The sequence below is a fragment of the Tenrec ecaudatus genome, chromosome 5, assembly GCF_050624435.1.
Source record: "Tenrec ecaudatus isolate mTenEca1 chromosome 5, mTenEca1.hap1, whole genome shotgun sequence".
NCBI classification, from domain to species: domain Eukaryota; kingdom Metazoa; phylum Chordata; class Mammalia; order Afrosoricida; family Tenrecidae; genus Tenrec; species Tenrec ecaudatus.
The window spans coordinates 124,929,809-124,943,891 of record NC_134534.1 but is presented as its reverse complement, the minus strand read 5'-3'; the positions used below and the strand labels follow the sequence as shown (position 1 = coordinate 124,943,891).

Here is a 14,083-nt window from a genome sequence, read left to right as displayed (position 1 = left end):
AGTATTAAGGTAAGAAAGAGACTCATTAAAAGCTGGAGAGACGCAGGTGATGCAGGGAAGGGGACGGGAGCGCTTACTGAGGAAAGTAGAAGACTGCAGCAGCGTTCGGTATGGACTACACCCCAACAAAAAAGCACAAACAAGCAAAGAAACACAAAGCACACATTTGGGAGTTGTACTAGCCATGGGTGAAGGTGACTTCTGTCACTCTTTTTCACTTTCACCTCACATGCTTTTTAAAAGCCAGCTTTCAATTCATCTTATGCTTCAGACAGTGAAAACAATCATTGTTACAGAATAAGGGAATACAACCCTGCCCCACACCTTTCTCCCTTGCTCTGTTTCTTCACTTAGTTCTGAGGGAAGACAAAAGTTCTACAGAAGTTCCTGTTTTAAGGATGAGTGTCTATTTCATCCTCCCTTCTCTAATGCTGATTAAATACGGTATACATAGATAAGAATGTACAAGATAAAATGTGAATTGTGATACAATGTGATGTCATGTGAATATTTGTGTTTTAGAATTGGGCTTCATTAAATTTCTTAGTCAAGATCGAAATCTTTGTAAGATTTTTTAAATAGCCTCTGGTGTAAAAAAACAGTGGTGCGTTAAAAACAGGTTGAATTTAGAGGTTGAAGACATGTGTTTTGGATCACAAGTAGGAGCCCTGGTGGTGAAGTGGGTTGGGCTGCTAACCACATGGTCAGCAGTTTGAATCTGCTAGCTGCTCCAGGGGAGAGCGATGAGAAGTTGTCCTCCTGTCCAGACTTAGTCTCTAAAGTCCACAGTGTCAGTTACACTCTGTTCTATAGGTCACCGTGAGTCAGAATTCACTCAATGGCGGTGAGTTTTCAGTCTAAGTGGAGTGGCTCTTCTCTGTCCTCCAGGGTCTCTTGAGTTACAGTCAACTGGCTGACAGTGGGTTTGGTTTAGATGTGGATTTGACTTGAAGCTTTCTTAATGTTTGCTACCTGGCTGACAAGACTTAAGTCACTGAACTTCTTTGTGATCTTTCATGACACCTACTGTTTTCAGAGTGAACATCTCACAGCCGAGTTAGTTAGGTAGGACACCATAACAAAGCACCACAACCGGGATGCCTTGAAACAGCAGAGCTTTATTTTCACATTGTCCTGGAGGTCAGGGGAAAAAATTCAAGGCCAAGCTTTCTCTGACATCTCCAGAGGGATATAATTCCGTCTCTCTCTCAACTTCTAGTATGCCAAATAATTTGTGGCTTGTTGTTGTTACCTCTGTTATCACATGACAGACCTTTCTGTTTTGTCTCTTCTCCTGTTTCTAGAGAGGCGGTCCTACGGGACTAGTTCTCGCACCACTTCTGCAAGACCTCACATTAACCCATCACACCTTCAAAGGCCCCAATTCCAAGCAAGATCCTTCCACACACAGCTATCTCTGTTAAGGTTTCTAGCTTTTTTTTTTTTTTTTTAGGACACAATTCAATCCATATCTTTGGCCTTTAATTAGTGCTTCTAAAATAGTGTCTTCTTTCTCTTATCTTTGGATGTAAGTCTAAATCCTTTTTAAAGAAAAGAAACCTTTATTATGAGTCCTGGACTAATACTAGAGAGACTGAAAGGGCCTGTGTCCATTTCAGCATCTTCCCAGAATTGCTCCTTCAAAATGTACAACATTAGAGGCAGAAGGAATGCACAGTATCACAAAGTAGGAGACTTCCACAAGTGGAAGTCCAGGTAAATTATACTCTGCTAGACAATCATTTACTGAAATGATTTGATGCAACTTCTAAAATGGTAATATTTTAGTAGAATTTATGATGACATCTGTAGCTACAGATAATAGTTTTTACATAAAACTTACAAAAAGTTTTTAACTTTGAAATACTGTTTGATTCCCAAAAGTAAACAAAAAGTTGTGAAAAATAATACGTACTTTTATGACATAACCGTCACACAATTTACGCAAAAGTTAGCATCTTACATGTTCATTTGCATTCTCTCATAGATAGAAGGGTGGTGCTATGACTTTTTAATGCAGTAGTATTTATCAGGTCTAGAGAGGAATGGGGCAACACAGAACTTGGCATTAAACAACAGCAACGAGTTTCACAACCTCTTCGATGCGCAATCTTTTAAGATGAGATATAAAAGACTCAACCCAAGACACTTGATTTAACCACTGAATTCTCACTTTGGCACAGTTTTTCTAAATATGTCATAGTAATTAATGGGTCCAGGATGAAGAAGCACAGCTCAGTCTGGAGGGATCTAGGGTATAGTTTATTTTTAATAATACATCTCAGGTGATAGGGACCAGCAACAGTCTAGCATGCTATCTTGTTCTGAATTTCTTCAAAGACTATATGCATTGGGCTGCTGACTTCAAGGTCAGCAATTAGAAACCGCCAGCCATCCAGCTGGAGAAAAACAGAATTTTGTACTCCTGTAAAGAGTTCCAGGCTCTACAAATAGGCTTTGGGTTTATGCTCTGACCCACCTCGTTCTCAACAATATGATTTTTGTTTGTTTGGTTTGGGTCTTCTGATGCCTGTTACCCAGTCCCAAGAATACCTCATGATCCCCCAGGCTGGTGTGCGTCTTCCATGTAGACTTGTTGCTTTATGCTAGATTACAGCTTGTTTATCTTCAAGCCTTTAAGACTTCAGACACTATATATTTTGATAGCCTGGCACTGTAAGCTTTCTTCACCACATTTGCTTATGCACCCATTTTGTCTTCAGAGATTGTGCTGGGAGGGTGAGCATCACAGAATGCCAGGTTGTTAAAACAAAGTGTTCTTGCAATGAAGGAGGGTATGAGCAGGGCCTGAAGTCCATCCACTACCTCAGTGTATTGCCATATAAATATATGTACCTAGGCCAATACTTCTATTTTTATGAATTAATGTATTTACATATGGACACACCTATGCTTCTGCCTCTATCCATAGCTTTGCTTCCTAGCTCATTTCCTCTGTTACCTTTTACCTTCTTCTTGCCCCACCATCATGCTCACCCAACTTCCACCTCTTAACTATTTCTCTCAGGTAGACTGTTGTTGCTCCAACACCCCCAGACTCTCTTTGTCCTCCTTGTTAATTTTGATTCGCTAGTTGTTTTCCTGTCTATGTTGTTTGCTCACCACTCCCTTCCCCCACCTCCTTGTCCCTCAAGTCCCTCCAGGACCACCTGTTGCTTTCTTCTCGAGCTTGCTTCCCATGTATATCTTATATCAAAAGGCTATCCAACAATAACAGAGACAGTGGTAGATATATAATCGTTTGCCAATTTGAAGGTTGAGAGTGTAGGGGTGGAGTCTAGCCTGTCAATCAGGCCTCTGTGTGGGCACGACCTTTTCTTAAGAATTCTAGGAAATCCTGTATTTCCTTGTTGGAGGTGAAAGACTTTTTTCTCTCTGCTCACTCCCTTGTAGACTCAGACCGACAAGACTGATTCCTTGTGAGACATCCCTGAAGAGAAGCCACATGGACCTACTCTGATATTGCCATGGGTACTGGAGAAGCCACATGGAGACCCCTGCCAGCGCTGAAATGCTTATAATGCCACTGGATCCAACGACTTTATACCCACTTTCTACCCTCTACTATAATCCTGCATTCAGTGTCATTGCATGCGTTTCATGAGTCTGAAGAGGACTTTATAGATTGGTATCACATATGTGGACTAATATCAGACTTATGGGCTTGGGCTGGACTGGGTTGGGATGCTTTCTTAATGTAAAGCATTACCCTTTATATAAAACTCTGCCTTATACACATATGAGTTTCTTCAGATGTGTTTCTCTAGTCTACCCATACCAATACAGAGACCAAACAAAAAGAAAACAAAAAATTGAAGCAAACAAACAACAACAAAAAACAGTGGGGTAAAGCACCAATGAAAAGCACAATATTCCTTTGGTTTCTATAGGTTTCTTCATCCACCACTCTCATGAACCAATGCTGCCTTTCACTGTGGGATAGACGGGAGCATGGACACAGATATAGATAAGAGATAAGAGCTCAGGACACACAGAATCCAGGAACAGCAATGGGAGTAGCAATACCTGAAGAGTAAGGAGAAGATGGGGAGAGGAATGGAGGAACTGATCACAATGATGGACACATACCCCCCCCCCCAACACACACACACCCTCCATAGGAACAAACACAGAAACCATAGGGGAAGGGAGACAGTGGTCAGTGTAAGATATGAAAATAATAACAATTTATAATTTATCAAGGGTTCACTGGGGGTAGAGGGAGAAGTTGATGCTATGGGCTCAATAGAAAGTAAATGTCTAGAAAATAGTGATGGCAATATATGTACAAATATGTTTGATACATTTGATGTATAGATTGTTATAAGAGCCCCCCCCCCAAAATGATCTTTTAATAAAAATAAAAGAAGAGTTTCAGGCTCAAAGACCCACTGGGTCAAATCTACTCTGTCCTGTAGGTTTGCTGTGAGCTAACATGGACATGTTGGCAGTGAGTGTGAGGTAGAGGCATAGCTCATTCTATTGTGGTTGTTTTATTGCTCTTCCCAGAGACTGTTTATAAATCTGTAACAAATTTGCATAGAGCAAGTCTGTCTATTGTGGCACTATGTTCCCAACAGAATCTGCTCACTCCACGCCTGTGTCACATTTGGTAATCCTCGCGACAGTTCAAACTTTTGCATGATGCGATTGCACAATAGACTACAGTATAATGTAAACATAAACATTCTATACACTTACAAACAAGAACACAAAACCCCCACATAACTCCCTTTATCATGATACTCATTTTAGATATTTTTATCATATTACAAAGTATATTTAAGAGGGACAATTCAAACTTGAATCCAGGTCTTTCCAAACAAAACTGCCTTCCAAGCATGCCTACCTTGCATGATGTTTCCCCCTTTGTAACTTTGACTAGTACCTCCATGCACTTTGTTATAACAACCAGAAACAGTGAGCACACACAGACACCACCCCTCTCACGACCCTCCCTCCTGTCTCCAAGCACACCACATCAGGAAAATTTGGAAATTTCTACTCCTACAAACTCTAGTATGGATTACACCTCAACATAAAGGGGGGAAAATCTTTACAAGTAGCTCAAAAATATTATGATAAATGGAAAAAATACTGAAATTGTTAAGGTTTCCTTCTTAATTGAATCTACAGTCAGTGCCCATGGAAGCAGAAGTCAAGTACTCAAATGCATTGCCCTGGGCAAATCTGCTGTAAAAGACTGCTTTCGAGTCAACCAGACAGATCGACACCGTGGCTGCCACAAGGGCCTCACATACTGCAAAGATGTGAGGCCAGTGCAGGACTGGGGAGCTTTTTATTGTACGGCATAGAGTATTGCTATGAATCAGTTGGAGGCACCTAACAACAAAACAAAAAGAAACTAAGTTTTAAGGAATATATCCTTTGTATATGTCTCTTTCTTTCACCCTAAACAAAGGACCGCCATCGTTGCCTGGGCCCCAGCAGTGGCTTTCTAACTGGAACACCTGTTCTGGCTCCTCTCCAGTGTACTTTCCACTCTGTAGAGAGGGGATTCTTTTTAAAATGCAAACTTGACCATGCTTAAAATATTTTATTGGCTTTTCATTACTCTTTGGATAAAGATCAAATATTTAACATGGCTGATAAAACCCTGAATTGTTTGGCACCTGACTAATTTTCTAGTATCAGCTCATAGCAATCCAAAACAAATGCAGTTTCCAGGCCCCACAACGGTCCCTTTCAGGCAGCCTGGCTTTCTACATGCTCTTGAACACATTTGTCTCTACAGCATGTTAGAATGTATGCCAATCCTGCCCCACAGATTGGCATGATCTGCTTTGCCACTACTTCCCTGCCCCGTTGCTTGGTTGTTTTTGTTGCTAACTGCCATCAAGTGAGTCATGGGGACTATATGCTCAATGGAAGGGAACTCTGTTCTGCCTTGCACCACCCCATGCTTGGCTATGGGTCAGACTCTGTGACACATATATTTTTCATGGACAATTTCAGAATGATAATACCAGGACCTATCTCAGTCTGGTAGCTCCACTGAAACATACAAGCACAACCACATGCAAACCATCACTGTCTACTGTTAGTATCCCCTATGACAAGCAAGTGTCTGGCATAGCAGCTGCTCGAAGAATATGTTTAAATGGATTAATTAAAGAGAATGAACATTATTCTGCCTCACAACTTAATTCTTCCATCTATTTCTTGGGCTAAGCCTATATTTCTAGGTAGATTAATAAATGTGTCCTAATTATGTGCCCTTCCATTCTTATGGTTTCCCATCTTCTTCCAATCACAGTAACATTTTAAAAATTCTACATTTCCTTCCTCAAACCTCTGCTACTTCTCCATTAGTTGCAGAAATGCAGCCAAAGCCCGTGAGCTTAGCATTAAGGGCTCCATCCCCAATCTCCCTTTACAATCTTTCCTAAGCTTATCATATAAGCAATGGGCTAGTCACTGAAGGAGTTCACAACCACTTGTGAAGAGACATATCCAGACTAACTTTATTGGGTTTGTCAAGCTCCATTATAGTCTCTGATAACATGGATGACTTCAGACAATGGATTATAGAATACAAGTGTAAGCTTTCTACAGGTTCACAAGTTTAGAATTTTGATGTTCAACACACTGACCGCTAGCCACACTTCAAGTTCTCAGCAGTCATATGTAACTAGTGATTATATTGGATTAGTTTCAAAGTTCAATTGGACAATTCCCATCATATGATGGGAAGGAATCGCCTATGTTGTTGAGAGTTGCCATAGAACTGACTCTGACTCACAGCAGCACTATATACAACAGAACAAAGCCCTGCTCCGTCCTGTGCCATACTCATGATTGTTGGTACATTTGATCTCATTGTTTCTTCTTTCTAAACAGCATGCTGGCTGTACTTCTTCCAAGAAAGACTTGTTTGTTCTTTTGGCAGTCTAGGGTACCTTCAATATTTTTCATCATTATCATAAATCAAGTTATCTGTTCTTCTTTGGACTTCCTTGTTCAGTGTCCAACTTTCACATACATATGAGGCATGGGTCAGGTGGACCTTAGTCCTCAAACTAATGGTGTTGCCTTTCAGCACTTCAAAGAGGTCTCGTGCAGCAGATTTACCATTGCAGTGTGTCCTTTCATCTCTTGACTGCTGCTTCTATTAGAATTGATTGTGGCTCCAAGCAACACAAAATCCTGGACAAGGTCAATATTTTCCTTTATCATATTACCAAGGGTTCAATTTTATTTTTCTCTCCATTGAATTTTATTATCTAGTTATTTTAATGAGAAGACCAATTCCAATATATGTAACTGTACTCCCTAAGTGCTATTCACCTACCTACCTACCTACCCCTCAACCACACATCCTGGCTTTGGTGCATTTCGTCATTAATCTTAGTACAGGCTATCACGATTCCAACAAAGATGCAGCAACACACGTACCAAAATGAAACCAAGTTCATTGCAAACGGATAGTTGATACAGATGTGAAGTATAATACATCAAATCAGTTCTTGCTTTTAACAGTCTGGTAGTAACCAGACTTCAAAATATTACTCTCAGATAAAACTTTTATCCCTGTCTCGAGCAAAGAAGAGGGGGAAAAATTGAAGATAAATAGAAACTATCACACCAACAGAATAATCAATCTCTCCTGACCCTGCGGCCAGAACAAGACAGGACTTGGTTACTAATGCTTAGGGTGTTCTGGAAAGAGAGGAAGAAAAGTGTAGAACAAAATCCTGGAAAAAAAAAAAAACCCCGGTTTTAGTAATCTGAAAGAAACTGGTGAAACCCAGAGACTATGGCCTTTTGTCACTCTCAAGTCTAGAATTGAAGTGAGCCCATAGCCCTCTTTCTGTCAAATGATTGGAGTAAGCATGCCTAAGAACAATCGATCACTACCAGCTCGGCATTCCCTCAGGGTCAAAGTTCAGTAGGCAGGAGGGGTTGGGAAAGAAGAAGGAAGTCAAAAGGGAAAAACAAAGGGAGACCATGTTTTCCAATCAATGACATGAGACAAAATCTTCACAAATTGTGAATAGAAAACTGATTTTCTCTGTAAACATTCACCCAATTCACAATAAAATGTTTAAAATAGAAAGTTGAGCGACCTAAAAGAGAACCGAAAAATAACAATATAACAAATAACAGCAAACTATGTATGTACATAAAGGTGTTTGGTTCTGAGGAAATTGTTATTTTTTCTAGTTTCTAAATATTTTTCAAGTGATTTCATAATTGAAATGATATACTTATGAAGCAAAAAATTATCCGTTAGAATACAATTTTAATATGCCCCCTTCATAATTTATGCTCGAGGATTCTGCAAGTCTGTGCTACACAGAGGGGAAATGTTTGTCTCAGCGCTCAAAGTCAGGCTGTCTCCAACACAGTGCTTTCACCAGGCACCCAGACTTCACTCACTGCCTTCTGCCCTCCGTCGCCTTTGCTAAAAAGGAAAGACACAACCAAAACCTTTAAAACAAAACAAAGCAGAACATTTATTCATTTATTCTGAGATTTGGGAATTAAGAAGATACAGGTAATGGAAATTCGATGTTCATCTGGGTTCCCTCTGTCCTGCAGTATGATTCTTGCCCAATTTGGCCATCAGTTCTTTGGCGGGATTGAAGATGCCAGTTGTCAGCTGGTCGCAGACATAGCACCGCGGGGAGGCGCGGAAGTGCTGCAGTGCACAGCTCTCGCAGAAATAATGCCGGCACTTGGTGACCACTGGGTTTTGGAAGGCCTGGCGACAGATGAAACACTTGAATGGTAGTTCCTCGTCGTCGTTTCCCACTTCATAGTTCTCCTCCTCGCAGACACGGTAGCGGCCCTCCTCAAGTTCGCGCTCAATCTGCCAGCCGTGCTTGTAGTCGGAGCGGTCGTGCAGGAACTTGCAGCTGTCCCCAAATCCGCAGAAGCCAGTCTCCTTGTAGTCCTTGCAGATGTCCGGCTGGTAGTCCCAGCGCACGGTGGCGCGCAGATGCTCCGGGGCGCGGATAGGACCCTTCCTGACCATCCCGGAGGAGGCGTTGCCCGTGGACTTATCTTTGGGCTTCATGAATTTGGGGTAATTGTTGATCCCCCGATAGATCTTGTCATCTTCCTTGCCCCTCCGTTCCTCCTGGATCTTCTGGCTGCGCTCAAAGATGGCTTGCGCGTCCCGCTCTCTCACCGTGTCCAGCTGGTAGGTGGCAGTGGCACCCATGTCCTCGGGCCCAACGCGTGTCCCCGAGCGGGTGGACGGGTAGGCCGCACTCAGACACCCGGGCTCATCCTCATCCTCGGCGTCGCCGCGCCAGCGGTTGCCTGGTGTCCTTTGTACCATGGGGCCAGCGGCCACCATCTTCCGCTCCCGGGAGACCAGGGGGCTGCCCTCCTCGCCGCTGCTGCTGCTGCCGCTGCCGCTCTCCGCGGGCCCTGCGCCGCGGCCAGGGCGCTTTCGGAGGCCCGCAGCCACCGTCCGCCGAGGCTTTCGGAAGAGGAAGGGGCGCGGGTGACCGGCCATCCCCGCCCTGCACTGGTTCCCCGGCCACTGTGGACCGCGCGCTGCCAACGGCCCACCACGTGAGCATCCTCCGAGACCCGGATGTACTGTGGAAAGGGGGACTGCACCAGCAGGCTTGTGGTTAGGAATTCCGCTTCCGTGTGGTTGTTGGGCTCATTCTTCCAGGGTCTCAAAGGCTGCTCTTTGGGAAACTAACCCATCCACCTTCTGCCCCACTTCCTGCCCCTTCGGGTTTCTTTTTGTATCTGAAACAAAAGGAACATTTCAGCGATTTGAGTACCCAAACTGCCCTTTCGCTGTGGGGGGAATTGGAGAGAGCAGGCATCTTCTGGGAAGGGTTAGGGAAAAGAAAGTGGAAAGACCTAGATACCGGATACGGCAAGAAACAAGAGCTTCACGTCATTCTGTTTAATAATGGTCTCTGTGATGTAGCCATGCCTCTTTAGTTCCTTTTGCACATGTGAAAGAGAGCCAGCCCTGTGAGATCAGGACTGTAAAGCCCATTTTAGTTCATGCCACAGCTTAAATTTCCTGAAGAATTCATGCTGGAAACAAAACAGCAAGTTAAAGGCAGGCTAGAAGTCAGCATACTAATCGAAATCCACACCCACTGCCATGGAGTCTAGTTTGCCTCATAAGTGACCCTATAGGAGAGTTTTCCCTGTTCCCTGGGGATTTGTAGGCGGCACATCCTCACAGGAGCAGGAAGCTTCATTTGATGGGATCAAATGCTGGCCTTGTGGTAGCCAAATGCTTGACCCGTGATGCCAGCAGGTCTACTTAGTATAACAAAAACAAAGAGGGAAATTAAAAACGTCTGTTGAGTTTATTCAGATACATAGTGACCCTCTAGGGCAGAATAGAACTGCCCAAGGGTTTCTGAGATTAACTCTGTAAGGGAGTACAGAACCGAATCTGCTTCCCACAGAGCAGCTGCTGGTTTCAAAGTGCTGAGCCTGTAGTTAGCAGACCAATGCGTGGTCACTATGCTACCAGGGCGTGTGGCAGTTAGGAATAATATCGCTGTTTGTGAGAGACACATTGGATTCTTTAAAACAATGACAACCAATGAACTAGCCTGCTTTTTCTGGCAAGGAATCCAAAGAATACCAATCGAAATAAACAGGTGCAGCACGGAAAATGCTCACTTTCTACAGCAAGTCTTTGGAGGAGCGCTACCAACTGCACCACAAAGAACGCCAATTCAACAGAACTCAGAAATCACATAGCAACATTATTAATTCTATAAACAAAAAGTGGTGAACACAATTCAAAAATGGTTGCAATCATACATTTATGTGGAGCTGAGATACGTTCAAGCCACATTCAAAAGAGGACATGGGACTAGGGGCATTATTACTGACTTCAGATAGATTTTAAATGAAAGCAAAGAATACCAGAAAGATGTCTATTTGTATTTTATTATAAAAGATAGTCAACTGTGTGGATCATACCAAACTACGCATCATGTTGCCACAGTGAAGAATGGGAATTCCAAAACTCTTAAATTATGTTCATGTGGAAACTGTACATAGATCAGTGACAGGTGTTCAAATAGAACAAGAGGATATTCCACAGTTTAAAGTCATGAAATAGGTGTGGCAAAGTTATATCCATTCACCCTACTAGTCCAACCTGTATTCTAAGCAAATAATTTGAGAAACTAATTCAACCAATAGCCAACATCATCGTAGCTGCCCTACAGAGGGTAGCTATGAGTCAGTATCTACTTGATGTCAATGAGTGAGTGAGGCAACATCATGATACATGAAGGAAAAGTGAAGTTGTCAGAGATTTTGTCTCACTTGGGCCCACATCTAATGCCCATGAAGCAGCATTCAAAAAATCAAATGATATGTTGCATTGGAAGAATCTGTTGTAAAACGTTTCTTCAAAGCAACTATGTCGCTTTTAGGTCTATGGTAAACTGATCCAAGAAATTGTATTTTCAATCAGTTCCTACATATTTGAAAGCTGGATAATGAATAAGGGTCACTGCATAAGAGTTGATGCCTTTGAAATAAATATGGTGTTGTCTTAGAACCCTGGATCTATCATCTGCTTCAAGAGAATCAACAAAACTGGCTTGGAAGAAGGATTGCCAGAAAGGTTCTCGTGAAGATGTCAAGATTTGGCCTCACATACGTGGGATATGTTACCAGGATGAAACAGTCTATCGAGAGGGGGCATTATGCTTAGTAGAGTCGAGAAATAGTGAAAAAGGACAAGACCCACAAGGAGGTGGATTGACAACAATGGGCTACAACATAGTAACGATTGTGCGGGAGGTACCGGATGGAGCGGTGTTTGGTTTGGTTTTAGATAGTGTTGCATTGAGCCTGGACTGGTTCTATGGCACTGAACATGCTGTGTGTGTGTGTGTGTGTGTGTGTGTGTGTGTGTGTGTCTGTCTGTCTGTCTGTCTAAAGATTATGAGTGGTCTGTTTAATTTTTTTTTCAAAACTCCATTGGCACTCAAAGCACTAGGAAAATTATAAAGAAAAGAAATAAAGAAATTAAGTTAGCCCTAAATAATTTCAACAGGATAGGAAGAAAGAATATAATGTGGCCAAGAAGTACCACCATCTCACAGTGCCCCCTAAGCCTGTGGAAAATGGAATCCCTTTTGTCTTAAATTCTCTTTTCAACTTAGGATGAACTTCTAAATAATTTCATTAACTTAGCAATCATTTGTGGTATTTTTCATGTTCTCTTTTTCCTTAAAACCCTCACTCATTTTGTTCTCTGTCCCCGATGTCATTTTCATTTCAGGAGCTACCCCGCAGATGAGCGAATGAGTCTGCAGAACAAAATGCTGCCCTTGTTCTAGCAGATGACCCATATTAATAGATATTTTAATGAAACACAAACAGAAATTGCTCGTTTAAATGAATGATAGCCTGTCTTAAGCCTGAAGACTTCCACTGACTTCCATATGAAGCCAATATGCCTCACTTACTATACACTTGGGAAAAAACTGACATTGCTAACGCTATGGAACAAATGCTTTCAGAATTTCTGCCTCTCTAAAGTCTTCTATAATGAAAATCCTGATGGTTAGCAATTTGACAAAAAATGAATAGTGACAGTGTTAACACAATCATTCGCCCTTCCTTTTGAAAGTCATTCATTCATTAATTCATCATATATGTGTTCATTCACTGAGCAAGCAATATTTGAGAATGCATTTCATGTCGGCCATTACATTGGTGTGATTAAATGATTTATAGGATAAAGTACTCAAGTTACCCAATATTTAATTAAATACAAAGAAATATATATGTGATTACCCAAAGAGGCAGTTTTGGCCTCAGGAAACAGATAATATGATTCTACTTCTTATGTAGTGAATGTTGGAAACTTTAGCAATACCACAGTTAGAGCAATGCTTCCGATTGTTTTCCATCTTGGTCTCTGCCATATTTATTGTGGTGGCTTTTCCCCCTTACGCTTCTACGTTCCTGGAGTCAAATAGCTCTGAGCTTAACATTATTACCTCAAACTGTCCAAGACCCTGCGTGTGAGGGTCATGCGGTCTCAAACCCCCTTTTGAAAAGTGAGCAATGCTTTCTCAGATGTATGCCAATTGACCCTCACTTACTTTTCATTGATTGAAATTGTGTCCCATGACCATTCTCTATGGAAATCATTAAAACAAGCAACAGAAATACCATTAACCAGTTTCCAGCCATCGACATTTACCCACTTATGTGGCGAAAGTACCCCAAATCCACTGAATCACACGATTATCTGATTCTTGAGCAAGTCTCAAAGCAGAGTATAGAATGTGTCTGTATAGTCAATCCACATCTGCTTCATAGAGAAAAATCGCGATTCAAATGATTTGTGCTTTAGTACATGTGTAGATGAGTGTACACATGCTTATGCAGCTTTGTAGGGCAATCCGTGGTTACAAATACATTTTGTGTTTAGGGCTCAGTGGACTAGAGCTAACTGAAGCATATACTAAAATCCTCGTCATCTTTATGAAAGTACCATTCTTTTATTAACAAATACCTCACATCCAGTGGTGTGAAAAAAGAAACATTAGAGAAAGAAGAAAGCAAAAACAAGGTTTCTTACTGGGCTCCCACTCTGAGTCTCTGTCAATGATTAATATAACTTTATTATTGTGAAGGTCTGTGGAGTTGACCCCCTACTAATGGTACCCAGTGTACAGGAGGGAAAAAGTGCTGCCCAGTACCACACCATCTCCATCATCAATTAAAGATTAGATCCCTGCTTGTGACCTGTAAGGTTTGCATGGGCTGATTTTACGAAGTAGATCACCAGACCTTCATTCCTAGTCCATCATAGTTTGGAAGCTCTGCTGAGATCTCTTCAGCACGACAGCAACACACAAGCCTGAGCTGACAAATGGGTGGCAACTGCACCTGAGGGACATTGGTAGGGAATTGAGCTCTAGTCTCCTGCATGGAAGGTAAAATTGTACCCCTAAACCATCTCTGCCTTCTACTGTCACTTAATCAAACAAGCAGTCATCTAAGTGAGGTGACAACGAAGTCCGCCAGCCCGTGTGACCCATGGATTGTAAAAAAACTAACAACACTCTAA

General features: G+C 42.0%; 1 pseudogene; it reads right to left on the bottom strand.

The window, feature by feature from the left end:
• Positions 1 to 8,557: 8,557 nt before the first annotated feature.
• Positions 8,558 to 12,643, bottom strand: LOC142449246 (E3 ubiquitin-protein ligase RNF113A-like; annotated as a pseudogene).
• Between the last annotated feature and the right edge of the window lie 1,440 nt (positions 12,644 to 14,083).